This window comes from Thamnophis elegans, chromosome 1 (genome assembly GCF_009769535.1).
Source record: "Thamnophis elegans isolate rThaEle1 chromosome 1, rThaEle1.pri, whole genome shotgun sequence".
Taxonomy (NCBI): Eukaryota; Metazoa; Chordata; class Lepidosauria; order Squamata; family Colubridae; genus Thamnophis; species Thamnophis elegans.
In genome coordinates, this window is record NC_045541.1 from 84,082,205 (window position 1) to 84,109,810 (window position 27,606).

Sequence of the window (27,606 nt, forward strand, 5' to 3'; positions counted from 1 at the left end):
GAACTCATCACAGATACATTGGTGGAATTGGGACAAACAGTAAGGACAAGTATTAAGAGCCACATTTTATAAAAGAGCAATTGGCAAAAAGCGCACGTTAAGCCACAGTTTAGTGTTGTTTACAAACCACTGTGGCTGGGTCCACACAGTTCACAGTCCCCCCTCCCTCCCCAGGAAAAAAAAAGCATATCACTTAGTGCAAAGTATGAACATAATTGTAAATTGCAGTATCAGAAATTTGGGAAATCCAAATAAAATGCTAAACAATCGGTTTTTCTGCTTGTTTAATAAATGTGGGGAAAAAAACCTCTGAAGTGATATGTAGTTTTGAGCGTATATCAAATCTTGAGAATCCAGAAAAGGCCTCCCCTTTGCCACTTAGTCCATGGATGATCATACATTTAGAACCATGTGTAGCTGTGTTTCTTACTGTGTTTTTGTAAATTGTTCATCTGACAGAGTTATTGTTACTTAATAGCAATAGCACTTAGACTTATATACTGCTTCATAGTGCTTTTATAGCCCTCTCTAAGCGATTGACAGAGTCAGCATATTTTCCCCAACAATCTGGGTCCTCAGTTTACCCACCTCGGAAGGATAGAAGGCTGAGTCAACCTTGAGCTTGTGAGATTTGAACTGCCAAACTGCAGCTAGCAGTCAGCTGAAGTAATCTGAAGTACTGCATTCTAACCACTGCCCCACTTTGGCTCTTCAATCATTTAAGTAAGGGTGATTTTGGAGGAAAATGTGTACAAATCTAACTGTTCTCCCTAAAATGATATAGTGGTGATTTAACTGAGGTGTAAAACTAGGCAAAGGGTTTTCTCACTACTTGGATTTGAGATTTGTAACAGAAACGTGTACCTGTGTGCCAATGGCTTTGCAAAACACATCTTTCTTGTTTAGAATTGAAATATTTGTAATACTACGGTAATCTGTTTTTTAAAAAAATAACATCAAAATCTTGACAACTGTCTTGATTTCAAGCTGAGCATACTGTGAGCATCATGAAGTTCAGAAGCTCAGTGCAGTCAGTTGTAACATCTTAATGCTCTCAACCTTACACTCCATACAAAGTTTCAAACATTTTTTAGTAAAAAGAATTCATTAATAAAATAACAACAGCACCCCTTCCCCTCAATAATTTGCGCACTCTATAATTAAATAAGGCATTGTTCCCAAATGAGAATTTGCTGCTAAGTTTGACACTTAATTTTAATTTGTTCTAATACGAACATTTTTAATACTTATTTGGTATTAAATCTTATGGAATTTATAGGAACCCACTTCTGAAGATACTTACTGTAGTGGATTGTTTGTGATGGTACATGAGTGTACCAAAGATTGAGAATAAGACTGCCCTCTCCCTCCCTCCCTCCCTCCCTCTCTCTCTCTCCCTATCTCTTTCTGTTTATGTGTAGTTGTTTTTAAAATTTCTGATTACATCTTAGTATCCTCCAGATGTTAAGGAAAGGTGACATAGAGTATTAAAATGGTGACACTTAGCTTTAAAAGTTACTAAGCTATCCTTACATCCGAAAAGATATGAAAAGAAATGCAAAACTGAATTATCCTAATTTAATAACAAAATCCCAAAGGCAAAGGAACTTTGTTTTTCAGAAAAAAATGTAAGTTGTACTGCAAGGCTGAAGATAAAAAAGCTAGTAGTTTTGAACTGCTGCATACTAATGTTGTCTTCCTTAATATAATGCCCTCAAGAGGCTATCAAATTGGGCATCGTTTCTTGGAATCCTGGAAACTGTAGTCTGGCGTAGACTGCATTGGGGTGGACTGTTCTAAAGTCTAATCTGCTTTGGGACCTTGGGTAATTTTTGTATTTTTATTTATTTATTTTACTAGTTACTTGAGGAGACCAAAATGCTACCTTTATTTTCCTTTCAGAATAGTAGGGCACCTATTCAAGGAGTAATAGGATAAAGCCCCTGGCAGATCTGAAATAGCAACTAACTGCTTCCAAATCCTGAACTATTTGGAGAATAACTGGAAGTGCTGATCTTTGAGTTGATAGCCTCCAGTTGATGGTGAGCATCTGAGTGTAATACCTGTGTGAGGGAATACATTTCATTCAGTACGAACTGCTGAGACTGAATAATATATCTTATCTTTGAAAATCTCAGTTGTTCTGTGTGGGACAGTGGCAGTTCATGAATCAGGTTTAGAGTTTCTCCTTGCAATAAGCTCTTGAAGCCAGGAGGAGACAAGAGAATGGAAAAGAAAGGGAAAATATGCCAAATTCTTTTAAAAAAAAATACAAAGAACATTCTTTAAAATACTATTAATGTACTTTGGCAACTAAATAAATGCTGAAGCGGTGAAACCTAGTAGACACTTGATTTTGACAAACCCCACTCTCTGGCAAAGAGATATTCACTGGAGAGATGTACATAAATGGAAGTATGAGCCCATTCTGTTCTACAACATGGACATGGATTTTAGTTCTACATGTCATTAATAACTAAAGCCTTTTAGTAAAAAGCCTCTATCTTTGCCCAAATCCTACATTGTCTAGTCTGAAGTCAGAGAACCTGCAAGCATCTGGAAACACCCTCAAAGGATATTGCAATAACTTTCTTTGTGAATGACAGTATGGAAAACTTATTAACTTTGCAGTTGGCAGATGAAATCTAGAAGCAAAGAAACCCAGCGCATTTCTACATATGATGTTTTGCCAATTCCAAAACAGCTCTGGATCTCTATGATCTCATTACATTAGCTGAGTTTGGTAGCTAAGCTGATTATCTATCTATCTATCTATCTATCTATCTATCTATCTATCTATCTATCTATCTATCTATCTATCATCTATCATCTATCTATCACCTATCTATCTAGATATATTTTTCTTTCTTTCCTTCCTTCTTTTTCTTTTTCTTTTCTTTTCTTTTCTTTTCTTTTCTTTTCTTTTCTTTCTTTCTTTCTTTCTTTCTTTCTTTCTTTCTTCTTTCTTTCTTTCTTTCTTTCTTCTTTCTTTCTTATATTATTTTTGCAGTGGTGAAGCTCTGCAGATGATGTGGGCAGTCCCTTTCACCACTGGAGGGAACTCTTACTCCCTCCCTTCTATGCACACCTAACATCTTTTTAAGGGAATGCTGGCTTATTTTAGAAGGGGGATAAAACTGGCGAGCATTCAGTCTGCTTCCCACTTCTCTTTGGCATGGGAAGAATAGGAGCGCAACAAAAGCACTAGGCTGCTTGGATTTCCAAATTTCTTTTTCTTTCCTGTTTAAGTGAAGCAATAGAGAGAAACGAGAGAATGTTGCTATTCTGATGGAGTGGAAGTTGATAATAGTGCAGCCCCCCCCCCCCCCAAGAGTATCCCAATTCCTCAAGGTAGTGGCAATTGCCTTGTCTTTCCCAGTTCAACTCTCACTGCAGGTTACAACCTGATAAAAGGTTGTAAAAAACCACTTCACTGCAAAACTGATAAAATGTATCACACCATTTTCACAATACTCAGTGGAATGTTTAATAAAGGAGGAATGATGGCTTGCTAGCCAGATCCTTTAATTCCAGTGTAAATGTTTGTTTGTTTATTTATGTATTTATTTATTGTAGACAGCAGATAAATGTGGGCAATGTGCAGGGAAAACTAAGAAGTGTGGAAGAGGATAGGTAGATAGTTTATGGTGTTAAACGGTATCTTCCCAAACTAATCCCAGTAAAGCTTCATTTTGCAATTGACTGATGGTGAACTTGTCAAAGCCGTTGGCATTTCAATAATGCTACAGTTGTTTGGGATTGCATCCAAGGTACTTGTTACTGTTGATACTACTTTTGCTTTCTTTTGCGACAGTTGTTCTACTTCTGTTTACAGGTCTTTGTTATCTTCTCCAATTTCTTTTCTTCTATTTTGCTGTCTTCAGGTACTGCCATGCTTATCCAGACTTTTTGTCTTTCTTACTTACAATTATTAAGTCTGGCATCTTGTTGTTGTTGTTATTGTTGTTGTTGACACAAAAATGTGAAATTACAGCTGCCCATTCTTTATCTGGCATTGGCCTTAATACACATCAAGATCTTCCAAAGAATCTAGGATGTTGCACTACATCAGCATCAGAGGTGGGTTCCTACCAGTTCACACCTATTCGGTAGAACTGGTTCGTCAAATCTACCGAACCGGTTAGGTCATACCTACAGAAGAGGTTCCCCAAAATTTTGAAACTCACCACACACACACACACACACACACACACACACACACACACACACAGACTCACGCAGAGAGAGAAAGAGAAAGAGAAAGAAAGAAAGAAAGAAAAAAAGAAAAAAAGAAAAAAAGAAAAAAAGAAAAAAAGAAAAAAAGAAAAAAAAGAAAGAAAAAGTGAGAGAGAGATGAAAGAAAAAAAGGAAAAAGGGACAGAGAGACAAAAGGAAGGAAAGAGAGAGAAAGAGAGAGAGAAAGAAAGAAAGAAAGAAAGAAAGAAAGAAAGAAAACACATGGCTGGCAAGCCACTCCCACCAGGTCACATGGCCAGCAAGCCACTTCCACAAAGGAGGCCACACCCACAGAGTAGGTTCGAAAATGTTTTGAAACCCACCACTGATCAGCATAGTATAGGCGTGGATCCAAGCTGTGTAGATCCAAGCTGTGTGACCTTTTGCCATTGGCTGATACAAAATATTGTTATTATTATCCTTTATTTGCAACAATGTGATGTCATACATGCTGTTTTTGGAAGTGCTATCATCATCATCATCATCATCATCATCATCATCATGTTAACCTTTGGTGAGATTTACATCTTTGGGGCTGGTTGGTAGCTCAACAGCTCGAGTCCTAACCAAGGACCTAGGAACTGTTAAGGTAACGTCAGAGGATATAAGCTGTTCCAAGTAGGGTGGTTTTTTTGTAGAGTCAGAATGTTCAAGTCTGATAAATTTAAAATTTCCAAATAGCGAGGTAGATCTTTAGGTATTGCTCCAAGGGATCCAGTTACAATCGGGAAACACAGGGTTTCTTTTTCCACTGTCGCTCAACTTCAATTTGCAAGTCCCAGTACTTTGTGATTTTTTGTTGCTGCTTACATTATTATGATGTGGTTAATCTTTGGTGAGATTCACAGCCTTTGGGTTTCACAGCAGCTCAAGTCCTAACCTAGGACCTAGGAACTGTTAAGGTAACGTTGGAGGATATAAGCTGTTCCAAGTAGGGTGGTTTTTTGTAGAACCAGAATGTTCAAGTCTGATAAATTTAAAATTTCCAAATAGCGAGGTAGCCCTTTAGGTGTTGCACCAAGGGCTCCAATTACAATCGGGAAACACATGATTTCTTTTTCCACAGTTGCTCAACTTCAATTTGTAAGTCCCGGTACTTTGTGATTTTTCCTTGCTGTTTATCTTCAATTCGTGCATCTCCAAGTATTGCAATGTCAATGAACCATACTTTTTTCTTTTCAACTATTGTTATGTCAGGTGTGTTGTGGGCCAAGTACCTGTCAGTCTGAATTCTGAAGTCCCACAAGATCTTGACTTTCTCATTCTCTAAAACCTTCTGAACCTGATGTTCCCAGTGTTTTTTGCTGTACTCAAATCCAAACTTTTGGCACAATTTCCAGTGAATGATCTTAGCAACGCAGTCATGGTGTTGTACGTAGTCAGTTTGTGAAATTTTGCTGCACCCACTGATCAAGTGGTCGACTGTTTCGTCTTTCTCATTACAGAGGCAACATTTGCTGTTGGTGGTAACATGTTGAATTTTTGCCTTCATGCAGTTTGTGGCTAAGGCTTGTTCTTGAGCTGCCAAAATAAAGCCTTCCGTTTCTTTTTTGTAGTGCTCCTGATCTTAACCAGTTCCAAGTTAGCTTTTGGTCAGCTTTGCCTTCAATACTTTTCAAGTATTGGCTATGCATAGCTTTGTTTTTCCAATTTTCTGCTCGCTTTTCAATTACTTCTTTTTTATATTCAGCTTTTGACTTAGTTGTCTTTAAAATGCTTCCTTTATTTACTTCCTTAATCATTGGTTCTTCACTTTTCTGGATGTAATCATTCAGGCTGTGTTTTTCTTCTTGCACAGTCTGTTTTACTTGTAGGAGTCCTCGACCACCCTCTGTTCTTGGTAGATATAATCGGTCAACATCACTTTTAGGGTGCAAAGCATGATTCATTGTCATAAGCTTCCTTGTTTTTCTGTCCAAATTGTCCAACTCCATCTGGGTCCAGTCAATTATTCCTGCAGAGTATTGAATCACAGGTATAGCTCAGGTATTTATGGCTTTTATGATGTTTCCTCCATTCAATTTGGACTTTAATATCTTGCGAATTCATTGAATGTACTTGACTGAAGTTAATTCCTTGACTTTATTATGCATTAAGTCAAAGGCCTCTAAAATCCCCAAGTACTTGTAGCCTTCTTCTGGTTTTACCGCCATTATTATTATTATTATTATTATTATTATTATTATTATTATTATTATTATTGTTGTTGTTGTTGTTGTTGTTGTACAATTGTATCACAGCGGCCAGTTGTTTCGCCGGATTTGGCATTGGTTACTAGTCGGGCCCCACCCAGGGGCCTAGGACGTCGTAACGTATTTTCGTAATATGCGTGCAGATCCAAGCAGTGCGGCTTTTTGCATTTGACTGATGGTGATTTTGTCAATTTTTAACTGTTTTAAATGTAATTCCAGTGCTTTTGGAATAGCACCCAGTGTGCCAATTACCACTGGAATTACCACTGCTGGTTTGTGCCATAGTCGTTGAATTTCGATTTTTAAGTCCTGGTATCTTGCGATTTTTTCATGTTCCTTCTCGGCGACCCTGCTATCACCTGGTATTGCAATGTCTATGATTGTGACCTTATTTTTCTCAACCAGTGTGATGTCTGGTGTATTATGCGCCAGTATTTTGTCGGTTTGTATACGGAAATCCCACAAGATCTTGACCATCTGATTTTCGGTGACTTTTTCAGGCTGATGTTCCCACCAGTTTGTTGCTGTTTTAATATTATAATTTTTGCACAAATTCCAATGGATCATTTGTGCTACTGAATTGTGCCGCAATTTATAATCAGTCTGCGCGATTTTTTTACAGCAGCTGAGTATGTGATCAACAGTTTCGTCAGCTTCTTTGCAAAGTCTGCATTTGGCATCATCAGAGGATTTTTCGATTTTGGCCTTAATGGCATTTGTGCGGATAGCTTGTTCTTGCGCAGCCAGGATTAGTGACTCTGTTTCTTTCTTTAATGTACCTGTTTTTAACCATAACCAAGTTTGTTCACTGTCCACTTTATCTTTTATTTTTTCCAGAAATTGACCATGCAGTGCTTTGTTCTGCCAACTCTCCATTCTTGATTTTATCACATCTTTTCTGTATTCTTGTTTTGTCTGTTGGGCCTTCAGTAGATTTTTGTTCTTTACTTCGATTAATAGATGTTCTTGAGTGTCTTTTAAATAATCAGCCAGTGCATGTTTTTCTTCTTCAACTGTTTGCTTCACTTGTAATAATCCTCTGCCACCTGATTTTCGGGGCAGATATAGTCTATCAGTATCACCACGTGGATGTAAACTGTAGTGCATTGTCATTAGTTTCCTGGTTTTTCAGTCCAAAAGGTCCAAATCAGCTTGTGTCCAGTTAACTATGCCAGCTGTGTATCTTATAACTGGTATTGCCCAGGTATTTATGGCCTTGATTGTATTTCCACCATTCAATTTAGATTTCAAAATTTTCCTAAATCTGTTGGTGTACTCTCGCCTGACAATAGTTTTTACTTCTCCATGCTTGATGTTATCCAACTGCAGAATGCCTAAGTATTTGTAGGCTTCATTTTCTTTGCATTTAATTAGTTGGCCATTGGGCATTTCAATTCCCTCACATGCAGTGATTTTGCCCCTTTTTATGGATACAGTGGCGCATTTTTCCATGCCAAACTGCATTGAAATATCGGTGCTGAATACTCGGACTGTATTTGTCAATGATTGGATTTCTATTTCTGACTTTCCATAGAGTTTCAAATCATCCATATATAGTAAATGCGAAATTTTTTCAGCTTTTTTTTGGCTGTTTGGTAGCCTAATTTCATTTTTTTTAAGATTACTGATAGTGGGATCATTGCGATGATGAAGAGAAGAGGTGAAAGTGAATCACCCTGGAAAATTCCTCGCTTGATATTAACCATTCCGTAGCTCTCATTCCCTACTGCCAACTCAGTTCTCCATTGTTTCATTGCCTTTTCAGTAAAGGATGTAATATTTTTGCTAATGCCAGTTGTTTCTAAGCATTTTATGATCCAACTATGTGGCAGTGAGTCAAATGCCTTTTTGTAATCAATCCAGACCATATTCAAGTTCGTTTTTCTGTTCTTACAATTTTCTAATATCATTTTATCAATTAGAAGCTGATCTTTTGTGCCCCTGCTCCTTCTTTTGTTGCCTTTTTGCTCTACTGGCAAGATGTTGTTTGTTTCCAAATAATCCATCATGTTATCTGCAATAATGCCTGTGAGTAATTTGAAGGTTGTTGGTAAGCATGTTATTGGTCTATAGTTTTCAGGTGTTGTTCCTTTAGTTGGATCTTTCTGAATCAAGTATGTTTTTCCAGTTGTCAACCATTCATCAATTTGGCCCTTTTGTAAAATTTCATTCAGTTGCCTGGCCAATATTGCATGTAAACTGGTCAGATATTTGAGCCAGAAACCATGTAATTGGTCCTTTCCAGGTGATGTCCAATTCTTTACCTTTTTAACTCGATTTTTGATCATCTCAGTTGTTATTTCTAATACTTGCATTTGTTTGTTGCCAATGCTTTTCTCAAAGTCATGTATCCACTTTGCTTCCTTGTTGTAGTCCTTTGCATTTTCCCACAATTCTTTCCAGAATTCAACTGTGGCCTGCTTTTCTGGTTTTTCACTTTTGGTGTCACCATTCACATTAAGACTTTGATAAAAACGCCGTTGGTCTGATCGAAATTGCTGATTTTGTTTATATTGGATGATTCGTGCCTCATATCTTTCAATTTTTCTAGCTGTTGCTGTTATCTGCTGTTTTACAATCTCTACAGCTTCATTGATGTTTCTTGTATCCAATCTATATCTTCTGATTAGCCGATCTATGATTTTGTTGTTTTTAAGCCGTTGCTCATGCATGTTCTTTAAGTTACTAGCATCTGCCCTTAATTTTTTGATTTTTTGTTCTAGACGGATTTTCCACTTTGGCTTTGATGCTTTTTCTGTTGTGTGACTAGGTACTTTAATTTTAATGCCTAGTTCATTAGTGACTATTACAGCTGCGCTGTACATTAACTGGTTTGTTTCCAAGATGGATCCCGATTCAATTGTTGAAAACACTGCATTAACCATTTTCATGATAGGGGCCAAAATTTTCTTAGGCACAGTTTTTAGTGATGGTAAACGTTGCCTTTCCTCATTAAGCAGAAAATGCTCCATGATCTTATCCTTCAATTCTTTTTGTTTTTGAGTTAGTTCATCAGTTGGTTCAGTGATAACTGGTTCTAGTGGTGGTGATGTTATTTCCTCCCCGAGAGCTCCTTCTGGGAGTTCTACTATAATGTCTTTAGTTGTGTCTTGAATATCAGTTATTTCTGCTTGTGATATTGTTTTTTGGGTTTTGCAATTTGCCTGAATTTCCTCATGTTCAACTTCACTAAACACTTTATTCCGTATAATAAATCGCCTTTGATCTGCTAGTCGTTGTTCACTAACATTTGAATCTGGATATTGTTGTTTCCATAATTCATACATTCGCTTTAAATATCCTCTTTTTTCTGGCTCTGAGTTGTAGTAACAGGCCATTATGGCACGGTTTTCATCTGCACTATATTTTTGTCGTTTTGTTGGCTGGTCCACTTGTAGCCCACTTGTCGACGGATGTCCAGGGACCCCAACATCCGCCGCGGCCCTTGTTAACCCGCACGACGACCGATGCGGTATGGAATTCTTATTCGTTTTTTTCACCATATTGTATGGGTTGGCGGGGGTTTTTTTACGGGACCAGATGCCAACCTGTTCCCAACCTTCCTCCTTTCTCATCCGGGCTTGGGACCGGCAACGGCGGAGTTATTATTATTATTATTATTATTATTATTATTATTATTATTACTATTATTATTATCATCATCAAACTGCTATTGTTCAACTGCAGGGACAGCATAGATGGGCATTGTGTATTCTCAGCTGGTTCTCAGTATTTTGAAACTGATAGAAACGAAGATGATCACCAGGGCCACTTCAAAGTGTGTCTAGAAATGCTCATGGTGTGTGTGTGGGGGGGGGGTGAGGTGGAATGGGAATGTTTGGAAAAAAAGAAAAGAGAAAGAAACTGTCACAAGAGGAAAGGTGGCAATGATGTTGGTCACATTTGTTATACAGAATGGGATTTGCCATTAATATTGCAGTGGAGAATTTTTTTGTTAACAAGATTGACATTTCAATAAACTGATCTTAATTATCAATACTTTGAAATTCTGAGTGGTGGACTGCCTATCTCAAAACACTAGAACCCGCAGCTTTTAAAATAATTTGTTCCTTGTAGGTGATCTCTTTTTGAAACAAACCCAGGCCCTCTAGTCGTAATTCATTTTTTATTTCAAAAATGATTTTTATAAGCAATTTTTGCTTTGGTTCAAGAGAATTATAAATCATTATAACAGAGCCAGACACTTCAAACATTTTGTAAGAGCTTTGTGCCCAATGACATCAAAGACAAGACTGAGATTCATCATTACAGCATGAATGTATGGCTATTCATTAATATATTACAATCAGGATTCTCTACACTAATAGAGATTTTCTGGATTTGTTGTGAGTTTCTCTCTTAGATAAAATACCTCTTGTTCCCTGACCCCTATAAATCAAATTAAATCAAATCAAATCTTTATTACAGTCAGAGACCAGCATAGTTACTAAGCAAAAAGATTGTGCTAGAGAGAATTTATAGACTCTTGGCAGGTAAAGTAGATACTAAAAAAAGAAAAATCTTCTGAGCTTCAAATTAGATATGATTTTAAATATCTCTTTTAATCCAAAGATTGGGACACTTTTCTCTCTCTTTTTATAATGAACAGCAATTAACTTGGGGTGGAGGTAACCTGGATCAAGATAACCTAATCCTTCTTGTCCTATTTGCATCTTAAAATTGATCCCTTCCAGGTACAATTTACGGAAAAGAGAGTAACTGGACAAATCTGTTATTTATAATGTGAACTACTCTGATCTGTGTCACTCAAATGAATGTTTAGACTATCAGTTTTAATATTTTCCAATATTTCAATATAGTTCTTGGCTCGAAAACAAAGAAAAAAATTAACTAAATACAATTGTTGAATAGGCTTTTCAATCAGACAAAAAAAGAGAATCATACTGTAGAATGTGCTAATAGAATAAGGGGTAAACATATATGAAACTGACAATGGGCTAGAAGTATATACTAAAAGAGCTGTTTTAGGTACTGGGATCATTTTAAATGGAAATAGATTACGATTTATATGTGAGAGTGGGAAACCTCCCTCCCGCTCTATTCTCCCTTCCCCTTCTCCTTCCCAGCAAGTAGGTAAGTGGCTGCTGCAGGGTGGGGAAGGGAGTGCACAACTTCCCAGAACAGTGCAGAGGGATTGCATCATTTCTCCATTGACTTTTTCCCTGCAGGCTTCCACAACCAAAGACCTTGCTAGTGGGAAGATGGCAAGGAGTATGAGGGCATCGGCAATCATATCAGTTCCTTCTGGTTTCCACATCAACTTGTGGGAAGCTGTGAGGAAACATTGAAAATGAGGATCACATGGCCATGTCTGATTGCAACAGGGCAGCTGCAGTGCTGACAGCAGCAGCCAGCAACACTGAAGTGGGAAAAAAATCCCCAAATTTAATTCCCTCAGGACATTCTTCCTGACATTCGGTAATTTAGCCTATTTAAGTATTTTTGTTGACAAAGTTTTGCCCTATCATACGGTGTTTTACTCAATTGAAGGTTACAAGTTATCAAAAAGCACTCATTTCAACTGCAATCTTTATCATACTACCATCATTTGGTAGTATATTGGACAACCCTTGACTTCTTGTGACATTGTTTCTGAGGTATTTCTTTACCAGTTTCCTTAGTGCCTTCAACATGGCAGAACTTCTAACGTACTTGAAAAGTTCTTAAAAATTCATGGACATGTTCAAGAGATGTATCTACCTTCAAAGTAGCCAATGTTGAACTATTGAGAAGATATTTACAGTGAACTTAATGAATTACAAGAACAGAAAACATCAAAAACAAAATATTTGAAAATGAAAAACAAAATTAATAGAAGAACAAATTAACACATGCTTTTTTTTAGGATGGAATTAATGAAAATTTGGAAAAGCCATTAAAATAATGAAACAGAACCATTGTTCTCTGATCATCAATGGCAATTTAGAGAAATTTTTTGGGGAAGGCAAAATTGCCTCCTTAGAAATCTATTCAAAATAAAACAAATTTTTGCTAGATAATTTTTTATATGATTGCTCAAACAATTAAGACAAAATCAACACATATGTACAGTCTCACAGATGTAGTAAAATAGAATTGGGTTATATATTGAAAGCAAGGTACCAGGCCAAAGATCTGCTGTGGAAGTAGAAATTTAGTTTGGAAAATGAAATAAATCAATTTTGAAAAGATTCTAGCAACCTACAAAATGTTAAGCAACAAAAGCTGTAAAATAAGAACTTTGACAAAGCAATACAACCTGGACAACAAAATTATTGCCAAAACATGTGAAAATGAAAATAGAAATAGGATCAGCCTGAATAATATGAAAGTAGGTTCAAGCAATTAAAAGAAGCAATTCCAGAGTTTAATTGAAAACACAATTCCCTGAAATAAAAAGTCAAACCTGAACTAATAGAATATACTGTAGTAACAGCAGAAATAGTAAAAGGACAAACTATTAAATTGTAGCAGAAAAAGATGAACTCAATGGATTTTGGCTCAAACATCTTTCCATTTTACATTCTTGCCTTCCAAATCATTTCATCAAACGATCTTGCAAGGATTAGATGACTGGCTCACCACAGGTTGAAAGTTTCTGATGGTGGCAGAAAAAAGCAAAACAAAACCCTGTTATATTTAGCCAAATACTTCTCTGTGTACAACATTGAAACTCTGAATAAGAATCATTGACAGTAATATCAAATTCATTACCTCATGTAGAATAAAAAGAAAAATTCAAAAATTCTGAAGTGAAATAAAACAACTTTTTATTGATAAAACAATATTTTATTTTTAAAAAACTGAAAAAAAAAACAAATTTTTACACGGTCTCGATTAAATACCAAGTAAACAAACAAATACTTTGATTCCGTATCCCATAGGTGGATTAAAAAAATGCTTAGAATTAATTGAACTGAAGTGAGGAAAGCTAGAAAAATTATTTCTGAGATCTGTAGGGAATGATGGTAGTATGATAAATATTGCAATTGAAATGAATGCTTTTTCAACCAATAATAAAAGATGAAATGATAATTATAATTGCTGGGAGAACGGTGCAAAATAGTAAGACTGAAGATGCAAGTTGAGTTTACTAAATAATTTTTTTTTAAAAAACCAATGTGTTTGTTATTTGAGTGGCTATGCAACTTATTTTAGATGTGCCAATACTGATCTCTTTTATGTACAAATTTTGTTATCAGATCAGTACAAAGTAACTTACGTGAATGTGCCCAATTTTGTTACAATGTACGCAAAATTAGGCAGACCCTAATTACTCACTGATAATTCACCATTAAATCATTTTTGTCTGTTTTTTTTTAATTATTATTGCTTTGAATGTTTTATTTGTAATGCTGTTCTGTGACTGTAATAATAAATTGATTATTTTTTAGATGTGCCTCTACCCTAGATAGAAGTAATAACATTATTATTTCCTTATAGAAAGGGAAAGGTAGCAAGAATAAGAACTAAGGAAATTCACAAAAAAAACATCAACATACATGCAAAAATTCTATGAGAGACAAATACTCATAATACCTCCCAGAATACCAAACAGACGTGAGAGGAATTCACATATCATACACTGAGAAGTCCTGGAGTTTGAATTGCCCTGAAGCAATTGCTGGTTAAGTCAGGGTTATGAATAACTGCATATGTGTCAACTTTAAGTTAGTTTAAAGCAATAGAAATCTTCCAGTGAGCCAGGATCTTTTGCCACAGATAGCCTGAATATATCCAGGATAAAGATTATGGAGATACAATAAGTGAATATTTTATTTTCAATATACTTTAGTCAGACCTGAACATGAAAGAACAAGTAATCAGTGGAACAACTTGCCTGCAGAAATTGTAGATGCTCCAACACTGGAGGATTTTAAGAAAAGATTGGACAACCATCTGTCTGAAATGGTATATGTTTCCTGCTTGAGCAGGGGGTTGGACTAGAAGACCTCCAAGGTCCCTTCCAATTCTGTTATTCTCTTATTCTGTATACATCTGTCAATTCATGAACAGATATGATGCCTAAAACAGTTGAATTACCAATTCAACTGTTTCCTTTTGCCTTGTTACTTAGGAAAAACAATAGTTCTATTTTGGAGTTACCATGGATTTTGTGTATCTTGGCATTCAGCTACATTATAGGGAAAATCCTACAAGTCTTGTTAAGAAGCTTAATCTGTATTTGGCAATGTGTTCCTGGCTTTGGTAAGATATTCTGCAATCTATATAAGGATTTCTATTTCTACATGACAATCAAAGAAACTCATAGATATCTGAGATCCTTGTAGCTTGCTCATCTCTTATATTCAGATCTTAAGGTTATCAAACTTCCTTAAGAAGAGTAAGTGTGAAAGAATGGCACTGAAAGGAAAACTTGTGTGAATTGTCACCTTCTTTATATTTAAAGTAATTTCATAGATTATTAGTAGCAAGATAGCCACTTTTATTTCTATGCCAATTCTATTCCGCATTAATGAACAAACCATTCATGAGTAAGAAATTACAAATTTCAGTGGGCTTGCACCACATAAGAGGAAGTTCGGCTCCAATACAAAATCTTCAAATTTCCAGATGATCACAGAGACTCATATGATTAATTATCACAACAAATAATGTACATTCATTAGTAGAAGGACACACACACCCCTTTACCCAAATCTAAAAGTAAAACTGTAGAAAGAACAAAGGGGACATAGAAGGCTACTTTCTTAATGATGGATGTAGGTCAATATCAACCATAAAGAATTAAAACCTTTTATTTGTATTTGCTTTCAAACTAGCTGTGCACAACATCCATTTCTGAATTCAGAGACAAAAGGAAATAAAATACATCTGCAAAATTTTAAATCTATCATCAAGAACCCCAGAAATTTCTTTTTCGTTCAGAAGCAGAGCCTATTTAATAGTTTCTCTCGTAAAACTTCACAAAGTCTAGATCTTTCAAGAACATATGGAAAATATATTAGAAACCAAGACATCTCTATTTTTCTTCTTTTGTGGAGATTTATATGAGTATCTGTGACCAATTTGCTTAAGCAGCTTAGTACAGGCTGAAGGGCAAGAACATTTCATTATTCAATAAACCTTCATTATTTCATTATACATTTTTATGATCTGCATATAAGATTCAATACTTAATTTTTCTGAGTAAATGTTTTGATGAATTGCTACTGCAATTAGTTGGAAAAAGTGTCAGCTATACAAATTTTCAATTACAATATCAGGGCCAAATCCAGTAAGTTACTTAGCCTGATCAACTATTTTCATACTAACCTTATTAATATTATGCATACGTAGAACTGATCTAATTCTCTCCCCCCCCCCCATAAGCAGAAAACATAATTCTCTTTCAAATCAGTCTCGTCTGCTTTAGAAGAGTTGAGCAAGCAAAACCTGAGTTGCAGAAAATGTTATCCACCCTGGTAGATCATCAATTAAAAATAGTGTAAATGCATAGTTGCCATAAACCTTATGTCATAATCGTATTAAGTCAGAAACAGGTCAGAATGCTGTCAAAGTTTGCATAGGGATCTCATTGCCTGTAAGGCTGCAAATCAAAATGCAATTCTCTGCAAACAAGGTAGGATTCCATATACAAGGGGTCTTACTCAGGAGCAAACCTCATTAAAATGATAGGATTTGTTTCTGAATAAACCTGTGGCAGACTCCGATGCATGATTCTCAAACTATTTAACCCAAGCAGTTAAAAATAAAACAGAGAAATCTATTGCTTCAGGTAAAATATTGCTTCCTGAAACAAGCCATGGCCAAGTCCACTGTTAAAACATTTAGAGAGTTCCTAAATGATTTCCATGTTTATATATATATATATATACATATACATATACACATACACATACACATACACATACACATACACATACACATACACATATATATAAATATATATATTTATTCAGTTTCTTTCCTTGAAATATTATAGAACAGCTTTTCTAGGCTGACATTGACACAAATACTCCTTGCTTCAATTTTTTCTACCATTGGAAAGTTGACTCTTCTGCCTCCTGATATTAAGAACAGATACTGGCTTTGAATAGAGTATTGTTTCATGGCCAGATCAGTAGCAGCCACTTCTCACTTTCTTTCAATTTCCCTTTCCAGACTTACTCAGTTTGAGCAATAGTTGGGATATGCACATTGTATTTTGATTTGCCACGTTCATTATCCACCACCATCAAATATTCTCTTTTTTCCTACACGGGATTGCTATTGGTTGATATCTCAGCCTCTATCCTTTATTTTTAATGAGAATGCTGGCAATAAATCCCTTCTGATAACTTTCATTTCTTACTGGGAGTAAATAAGGATATTCCCAGTGGTGTGTTAATCTCAGTTGGCACTGTTTTAATCAACCAATCTCAAAGAGGATGTGAACTCACATACAGTCTACCACCCACTTGGGTTCCCCCCCCCCCAACTAATAGGGTTGGCTATGTTAGATGGAATGTCTGCTGCTTGTACTGTAATTTATACCAAGTCACTTTGGCCTTCATGTGTCTCATTGCTGGTGCACAGAAACTTTGTCTTTTGTTTTATTTCATAGCATCAAGGCTGAAGAATGAACAGTATCAGGACAAAGAGTTTTACAAATGTATTTGCTACCCATTTCAAAATGCAAAATAAATTTGTGACCTACTAACTCTCTGCCAAACAATTTCAGAGTTGGGGAGTGTGTACTTTTTAAAATTTTGAAATCTGTGTTTCTATTCCTTGACCAAATGAGGAGATAATTACAGGATGTTGGCATATTAAAAAAAAAAAGAATTTGCCAGCCCAATACATTTTTCTTTTCTTATTTGGCAAAGCCAACATGGAAAAACTTAATCCAAACTGTGAACATAAAATGCAGACTAAGCTTCTTAGCAACAATATTTTTTGCAATCTTTGTTTATTGGAGGCTTTTCACATCTTTTTCTTTTATCATTGATTTGAATTTGCTGGGAGGTCGCCTGCTTCAGGATTAGTACCTTGAAAAATTAATCAATAATGCTCATTAAGTAATGGGGAAAATTTATGATTGCTGACAGGTAAGTCATAATTATAAGGGATATAAGAAGAAAAAGAAAAGAAGTAACAAAGCCATTTCAGAAATCATTACTTGTGTGTATGCGCATGGTATTGTCGCACAAAATTTCACCCAAGTCTGGAAAAGTTGTTGCTGTAAATTTATGTAATGAAAACAGTGGTTCTTTGTACTAACTTTTGATTGCTGCATACGAACTTAAACTTTCAGCATAATGCATATCACGATGAAATTGAAGTACCTGGCTGTAAACCAAAATAGTCCTATTGATAACTTGTTTTAAATTTTAGGATTTCATTTCAGCTGGATTTGGTTTCCTAGGCTACAAATTAGCAGAAGCCTCAGGGCTGTTCATAAAATGCATTACATACTTTTAAAGGTCATTTTGTTGAAAAAAAAACCTGCACTAATGCAAACAAGTGTGTATGTGTGTGTGTGTGTGTGTGTGTGTGTGTCTTGTGACGAGCCTAATGACAGAGAGTGGAAGTGTGACCTTCCTCCCATACTTGGGCATACCAGGGGTTGTGACTTTAAGTATATACCTCCCACCCTGGCTGGCTGATAAGGAGTCGTTCTCTGTAGCTCAAATGGTTAACTCCCTGCCTTGGAGGCAATGGAGCACAGGTTCGATTCCCAAACTCGGGTATGGCTAGCTGATGAGAGCTAAATAGCTTGAAATAGATCTATACTAGTCTCCCTTTATTTATTTATCAGCATAAATATAACATATATATATATATATATATATATATATATATATGTATGTATGTATGTATGTATGTATGTATGTATGTATGTATGTATGTATGTATGTGTATATATATATATATATATATATGTTTTCTGAGGTTTTCGCGGGTGTTGGTATGTAGGTCTCTAGTTGTTCGGGTTTTCTCCCGCATAGAATTGGAGACGAAGTCTCATTCGTCATCTTCAGGCTGCTTCAGGCTACTTCAGGCTTGGTGTTTCCAGGAGTAGTGTGAGATCTCAGCTGTTTCTTCCTTTTAACTGCCAGAGGGGGTTTGAACTGATTGGGTGGGGGCTTGGCTGTGTCTTGATTGGGTGGAGGTGTGTCCTTATTTGGTGGAGGTGTGTTCTGTTCTGATTGTTTGGGGGGTTGTGTTTCATGTGAGGGTAGGAGGGGTTTTAAAGAGGCTAATTGTGCTTTTGCAGTTTGGCTTCTGGTTCTGGGTCGTGCCTCCTCATCAGTTTGTGTTTTTATCTGTTTTCTTTGTGGATGTTTGGTGGTGATATTCTGTGTGGCTATTGTGGGTGTGGGCCTGGTGTCATTCATCCTGTTTGGGATTCGTTTGTTAATAAGGGCAGGCTTCCAAAAGGCTGGCAGGCGGGATGTATCGTCCCGCCTGTTCATGCTGTGTGGGCGTTTTTCTATTTCAATTGCTTCTCTGATTATACAGTTGTTGAAATGTTCGGCCTTGGCGATAGTTCTAGTCTTATTGAAATCAATTTTATGTCCTGTGGCTTTAAGGTGTTGGACCAGGGAATTTGTTTGTTTGCATTAGTGCAGGTACACATACACACACACGTATATATGTGTGTATATATGTGTATATATGTGTGTATATGTGTGTGTATATATGTATGTGTGTGTGTGTGTGTATATATATATATGTGTGTGTGTGTGTATGTATGTATGTGTATATATGTGTGTGTATGTATGTATGTATGTATGTGTGTGTGTGTGTGTGTGTACACACACACACACACACACACACACACACACACACACACATATATATATATATATATATATATATATATATATATATATATATATATATATGTCACAACCCCTGGTGTGCCCCAATTATGGGAGGAAGCTAACTGCTTCCATTCTCTGTCCATTGGCTCATCACAAGAGACCATCCAGACAGAAAGCCCAATATTTTACTGTTGCCTTTGTTACATTTGTGTAGTATTTGTGCTGGATTGTCACTTTAAATATATACCTTTCTCCCTGGCTCAGCTGATAATGGATCAGAGCCTGTGGCTTAGTGGTTAGAACATCTGCTTAATATGCAATACAGCCCAGGTTCAAATCCCAGTAAGGGTATGGCTAGCTGATGAGAGCTAAATAGCTTGAAATAGATCTATACTAGTCTCTCTTTATTTATTTATCAGTACATATATATATATATATATATATATATATATATATATATATGTATGTATGTATGTATGTATGTATGTATGTATGTATGTATGTATGTATGTATGTATATCCCCTTTCATTCCATGCTACCATTCTTTTATTAAAACTTCACTACTTCCCCTATAAATTGCTCCTATGTGCCAGCACACTCTCCTCTGTTTAAATTTGGATTCACTAAATACCAAGGAATTAAATCCAAAGATAATAGAAGAGGTAGATTCTATGAAAGATGCACGGGAAATCATGTATAGTAAGTGTGGGCAACTTTGTCTCCTACAGATATAATGGAGTTTCATGAATGAACAAAGCAAGGGAATTCTGTTTTGTTCAAAATTGTTAAATGCAGCAGATAAGCAAACGGCAAAGGAGCTGAAAACAAAACATTTCATGGTTTGTTCATAGAGTTGGGAAGACACTCTTCACAGCTTTATTGGCTGCAGCTAATGTGAGGCTTTGGTAGAGCCTAGGGCATGAATCTAAATAATTGTGATTGCAAGCTTCCTTGGTGGCTATGCAATGTTTCAAAAGCATGTTTCAGAGAGTCCCCTGTTTTCACCTTTTAAAGCAGTTGCACCTTTTCCTGGAATTACATGGCATTCCAAAAAAAGAACTTGGAAAGGCATCTAATGGTAAAATAAAACCAATCCCCACATGTTGGGTTGAGGAACATTCATTTTAAAACTGCTGCAGTCTTAACAGGTAAAAAGTTCTTGCTAACATTCTGTATTATTTCTGGGATAAGATGGAAATAACATTTCTATCAGAAATACTTTATTCTCTCAGAGGTTTATAGAGTAAGTATTGAATATATTGTTCATTAAATCAGTCAACATAGATATAGAACCTTGTCCACTTTCTTGAAACTAAGAGGGTTAACCTCAACCTATTACACTGCATTAGGAAGTGCTTCAATCAAATTCATTGGATTTACACCAAGGCCAAAGACCAACCTGGAGTTAATCTGAGCAATTTTATTTGCAAGTTGTGTAGCATATTCCTCCCATGTCTTTAAGTAGATCTTTGGCTTGGACTCCCCCAGAAGAAATCAAGTCACCTAAAACAGGGTTACTGCATGCAGTAAAGGCAGAAAAGTAGCAATACTTTGCTGCCTTATCACCACAAGGTAGGTCTCAATAGTGGCTCTAGATTGTGTTTCATCAGATTTGCTTCATGGTATCTCTTCAGCGGCATTCTAGGTGTCTCTTACTTTGCTTCATTTCACTAGCCTTGTCCATATACCAAGGAGAAATCTGAGGTCCACTGGAAGAGTGTCAGAGTTTGTTGCAGCAATCACACCCAGAAAGCACACACAGATAACTGATTCAACAGGATTCAATAACTTCTTTATGTACATAATAGCACATAAGGCAAATATACAATACCAAAAGTGGTTCTTCTAATGTAGTACAGAGAAGAGATTAGTTTCCGGCTTTAGCACAGAAGTTAAACTAAGACACACCCTGGCTCCTTGCTGTCTACAGCAAATACTGTTTGTTTCCAAACAGCACTCATTGGCTGACCTAGTTGTCATGTCTATTCATTGGCTGACTTTGTTGTCTATTCCAGTATGAATATACTCTGACAAAGAGACCACATAGACATGATCCAATCCAAAGCTCTGGTCATTGTCTCATACTAAGTAGCAATTAAATTGCTACTTAGCAATTTAAGGCCATACCTTCAGGAATAACCTCAAGTTCTCTCTCAAATGTTTGGGATGAACCAATCAAATATGCCTCACTTTCTATAGCAGGAAGCAGCCCCAGAATACTCTAAGGCAGGGGTGTCAAACTCGATTTTATTGAGGGCTATATCAGGGTTGTGTTTGACCTTGGAGGGGATATGTAGTCAGGATGAGCATGACCAGTTCAACTTCACTCGTATTGGGGTGCCTGTGGTAGCCCAAGTGCTCTGCCAGTGAAAATGGGCTTCCGAGCTCTGTTTCCGACTGTGATGGCCTCCTGCAACCCTCTGCTATTGAAAACAGAGCTCAGGGCCCGTGTGTGGCCCTTCTGAGCTCTGATTTTGCTGGCATAAGACCATAGGTCAGTTCTTCACTGTTTCCAGGGCAGCTCTGTAGGCCAGATCTAAGCACCCCATGGGCTATATCCGGCCCCCAGGCATTGAGTTTGATACCCCTGCTCTAATGCAATCATTCAGTGATCTCACCATGAAAAGAGAGTGATGGAAAACTCACCCAATTACAAATCATGTTGCTGCTGCCCTGACAGGAAGACCATACTCAACATGAGACCACCACTATACATTGGGCCCTCAGTTACTTGGGTCAGGTTCATGGCAGCCATGGTGTTCATGAACTCCTAAACAGCTTCTGAAGACAGATTAAATTTCTCCAACACCATAAACTTCACTGCCAAGCTGGCCACAGAATCCAGTAGGTCAGGCAGGGAGGCTGCCATTCAGCAGGGTGGCTGATACAAAAGCAGCAATCCCATCTGATCCTTAGAGCCCAACATAACATACTTGAATTCCACATCTAGTCAACTGTGGGACAGCATCTATAAAGGCCACCAAAGAATCCTGGGTAATGAGAGTCACTCTATTACCTGTGCTCTAGGGTTTCTGCTGATGCCATATTCCAAATGAGGTGGGAAAATCCCTGAATGGGTAACCCCTCCCTCACTATCCATCAAATCTTGGTAATATACCCATGTCTCCCCTGCCATCAGGAATCAAATCATGGGCGATGGATTATTTGCAGACATGCCATTCAGTAGCAGCAAACCTTCAATTCTGAAGATTCAGTGACCAGTCATTAGAGTAGAGCATAGGCAGCTAGAATATGACATTGCTACCACACAGCTGTATGAATTCTCCAAGTGCAGCCTATCCCCTATTTCTGATTATATCTTCCTCCACCCATCACCACATTAATGTTCCTGCTTGCCCTCACATTCTTCCTTCCTCACTCCCAATTACTCCCAACATACCATCTTCCATACCAAGGGAGTAACCTGAGTTATAGAATTGCATCTGCTTCCAGCACTCAATAGATCTACAAGCTAATTGAGCCCCCCACCCAAGCTCTAATCAAACACTCACATCTGCCCAAGCCTTCCTGAAACTCTGCTTCCTTTTACCAGGCCACCAGAGCACCATAGACCCTAATATACAGCGTCTGAGGCAGATCAGAGGCAAGTCTACCTCAAGCTTGGGAGTAGGAAGGAAGGTGGGCCAAACTCAGTGGTGGGATTCAATTTTTTTTACTACTGGTTCTGTGGGCATGATATGACTTGGTGGGCATGGCAGATACTGTAAAATATTGATTCCCTCCCCACTCCAGGGGAAGGATACTGGAAAATCTCCATTTCCTCCTGATCACCTGGGACTCAGGAGACAGATAATAGATGGGGGCAGGGCCAGTCAGAGGTGATATTTATCGGTTCTCTGAACTACTCAAAATTTATACTACTGGTTTTCCAGAACTGGTCAGAACCAGAGGTGGGTTGCTCCCGGTTTGGCCCGGATCAGGAGAACCAGTAGTGGTGGTGGCTGGAGGCTTCGGCCATCCGCCAGGACACTTCTATGGATGTGCCGAAGCTTCAGCACATGTGCAGAAGTGCACCAGAAAACAGACAGTAAAAAAAACCTGGAAACCCACCACTGGTCAGAACCTGCTGAATACCACCTTTGGCCAAACTGTCCCAAGCTAAAATTGTTGGGTCTTTTGTTATCTTTCTTATTGGTTCCTCTCCTCTTTCTCTTTCAGATTGCATACAAGAACTGAGCTGTATTTGTTAGAACAAAAATACATTTTGAAATTACACATAATTCTTCCTGAAATTAGACCAAGGTTCACAAATGACCTATGGCAACTGATTGCCTGCTGATTTGCAGGATATATAGTGGAACAGATAAAATATATTAATTTAGAATGCGCGCATGTGTGTGTTTGAACTAGAACAGCCTTTTCCAGTTTGTATGCCCTCCAGATATGCGTACTTCAGCTCCCTCAGTCAACATGGCTGTGAATTCCCTCAGAATTCCTTAGTCAACATGGATGGGACTTGAAGTCAATATTCCAGAGAATTCTTGGAATGGAAGTCCACATATCTGAAAGGCTTCATAGATTAGTTAAAGAATGAAATAGGTGTTTTCCTTGTGAAAAATAAATTGTATCGATAGGTTCATTTTTACTGACATGTAAAGGGAAATTTGAAGCTTACTTCTGGATTTGGAAAGGAGTCACAATGTTCAGTTTTATATAGTAAAACATGAACTATTTTTATTTTAAGGTTTGGGCTTTTTATTTACTCATTCTTAATTGCAAGAAGCACTAATTAAGTAGTGACCTTGGCATGCATGTTTCTCAAATCCCTAGACTGCTAGAGGCTGCAAGTGTAATGGAATAATAACTATACAATTAAGCCTTATTAGGACTGTAATTAATGCAATATCCTACATTAGGAGCACAACTAAAATCAAGAGGCCGTGAAATCAAATGCCACTAAACTCAAAGATACCATATCCATTGCTTTCATTATTTTGGGTGAATTCAGTATAATCTGCTCAGATTTAAAGAATTAACTTTGGGCACATTAATTAGATTCAAAATATAGCCCAGATTTGTTGAACTATATACATATTTCAGAAAGTAGAAAAATGGCAGTAGGAAAACCATAACTGACTGAAAACCTTTGATAAACTGATATAATCTTCTCCAGGTAGAAGTCCTGTTGAGTGCTAAGTCTTTGGAGTCTTTTTTTTTCTATGACCCATATCAAATGTTTACAACATGGGTAGCATCTATACATTTTCTTCATGGCACCAGCATTATGTGTGAAAACTTTTCTCTGTAGGCCTTTTATATATGAAAGTCTTATGAATGATGGACAGAGGGACAAAACTAGTATGCTCATTGCTATTCTTCTCTCATATGTTAGTGTTATACACACTGTTAAAGACTGAAGATGACTTCTGTTATGATCTGACCACAATGGAATCTCTTGTTTTCCTATCCTAGTGAAAAATCTCTTGATACATATGCTCCCTATTTATTTAGCTTAAGTCTCTCCAATTTCCTACTCCATTACTTACAAGTTACAGAATTTATCCAATTTCCAAAATGATATGAAGCATATGAAAATAAAGAATGAAGTAGGGAAATAATACAGAGTATGTTAGTGTTACCAACAGTAGAAGCACATAACAGGCTGCCTGTGTTCCATTTGGGGTCATGTGACCAGGAGAGGAATTTGGAATGAATCAAATGTTCTGTGCTGCTGTCCAACTGCTTCAGTATAATTAAAGCTTTAGAGATTAAATATACATACAATATAATTTTCCCACCTATGGTTTGTTTTCATGTGTGATGCTTTCTGAGCTCATTACAAATAGGCATGGCATCTTCATCTTTTCCATGCTTTTGGATGGTCAAAAGGATGGAGCCAATCATGTTTGGTGACACATATTTTTAATGTCACCAAACACGATTGACTCCAACCATTTATATGACAGAATCTTTAGGCAAACAAAAAGAGAGCAGTACTAATGGAATACACAGAATGTGATGAAAGGTACTTCCTATACAATTTGTCTCCTGCAATGAAAGCTATTTCTAATAGCATATTTACTATTTGACCTTTCCCTAGAGCAAATGTACATTATAGATGCATTTTATTAGAACATTTACTCTATATTCGCAGAGAAGAAAGTTCAGTAGCAATATCTGATGCCCTTGCACCCTAGAACTATTTGATTAGATTTCCAGTACTTAAGTCATGAATACATATTTGGTCCGTGCATATCTGGCACACACATAAAAAATATTGTATGCAGATTAGCCTTCTTTTCAAGTTGTAGCTTTTGGATATAGTAATAAAGCTTCAAAAAGCTCCATCTGATGTGAAAATGGGAGGAGGGGATATGCCTCTGTGTGATAGGGCTAAAGAATAGCAGACTAAAACAGCCAGATAAAGGTTTTAAACATTCTTGCTAAATATAAAGTGTATGTGACATGGCCTTAACTAGTTAATGGTTACAAGAGAATTCTATATTAATTCAAACAGGTCAGCTTTTTAAAACGATTCTGTCATTTAAATGCAGCGTGAAGGCTTCAGCGCAAATCACTTGAAGGTACATTTCTTTTTTCCCCCTTTTTTTAAAGAGCAGGCTAATGCAGTATTATGTTTTATGATGCAATAAAATTATGTGCTAAAATTATGCCCATAAATGTAGGCAAAAGTAAACCAAGCTATTAGTTATGTTTTCCCAGATAAAAGTGATTAGCATAGCTATCAAACTCTTCTCCCATTTGAATAACAGAATTATGTCTGAAATCTAATGCTTGTTTGCCAAGCTGATTCTTTGCAAGAACAAATGTAAATCGAGCCATCAGTTTTGCATTTAAAAATACATGCAGCGGTCTAGCCTCTCTCTGCTCATATAGTAGTTACAGCTATTGAAAAGGAAAGGGATGGGAACAAAACAGCGTGGAAAAAAAAAGCCACTTTGGATGTGATTTCAGATATTATTGGTAACAACTTGATATGTACACTATTTGTCATGAAATATTTTCCATGGGCTTTAGGGAGGAAAGCTGCTTAGGGATTATCTGATCCTTTCTGAACTCTTTAAACCAAACTAATGCAAGGCCTGTGTAGCTTATGTTGTTGTATCTCTCCCTCTTTTAAATATAGGAGAAATTGTTGAGTTCTGGTTACATGCAAAGACAATCTATGAATTATTTATGAAATTGACGGTCACCTCCCACCCACCCGCCCCCATCCCAGCAAATTAATTTGTATTTGACAGCAATTGCTAGGGTGGCATCCTATCCTAGAGACCCAAGGTATATAATTTAAATCTGAACAGAACAAATTAATGCTGATTACTTTATAAACAATTCCAAAGCTGGACTTGTGTTGCCTGTCTGGGCAGATCAAAACAGATATTTCAGGAAGAGAGAAATATGTATTCTCCATCCTGTCTAATAGCTATCATAATAAGCAGAGTTCAGAATTACAGCTTCATTTTTATTGACATGATGCAATAAAGCACAATAACATCTGCAGGCATCTTTCTCCATTAAAAAAAACTCTCAAAAGCCCCTATCCCCCTTTTCCTGTTTGCATGAAGTTTTCCTAATTTAATAAGCTTTTTTAAGACCATTAGTAGAGGGGGCACAATTATAATCAGGGAAATGAATCCAACCTTAATCTGAGCTCAAAATACCAGTTCAGGGCAGAAGGGGAGGGTGGGTCTTCTAGGGACATTATGAGTAAACTGGAGTTGAACCTGAATTTACAACGTTTCATTTATTTCAAATAAGAACAGGAATAGAAGAGAGAAAAGCTAGCTGGTAATGAATATGAAAATGGGAAACCAATTCAAACCGCCATTCAAAACAAAAGTAAGTATAGACAAATCCTGGCGTCTCCAGAGCTACAGCAGGAAAAAGTTTGAAAGAAACTTGGTGCTGGTAGAGATTTACTAGAGCGAGCAACAGTGAGTTGGAACGTCGATGGCATTGTACAGAGCTTGGGTTGGCATCTCTTTGCTCATTTCTATGTATATGTTTTTCATGCTCCCATGACAATAACATGCAGCCTTTCCCCCTTCATTTACATATGTCCAGTCATACTCTACCTCATACATTCAGTTGTCTGATCAGAGTAAATCAGGAAGAGATGTTGGAGGTCTTCTAGTCCAACCCCCTGCTCAAGCAGGAGACCCCTCACACTTTGAGACCAGTGTCTGTCCAGTCTTTTCTTAAAAACCTCCAGTGATGAAGTTTTGATGAGAGAACAGATACATGGAGTTTCAGCCTCTCCTTTCTGCTGTCTGAATGGATGGCCCTTTGTAAAATGAAGATAAATTAGGCAATGACTTAGGCCTTGATTTGGTAAAGTCCTGACCTCACCTAAGCAGGTGAGAACTTGAATTCGTCCTTTCTGCATTTCCAGCAGAGGAATGAAAACTAGATATCACATTAATTG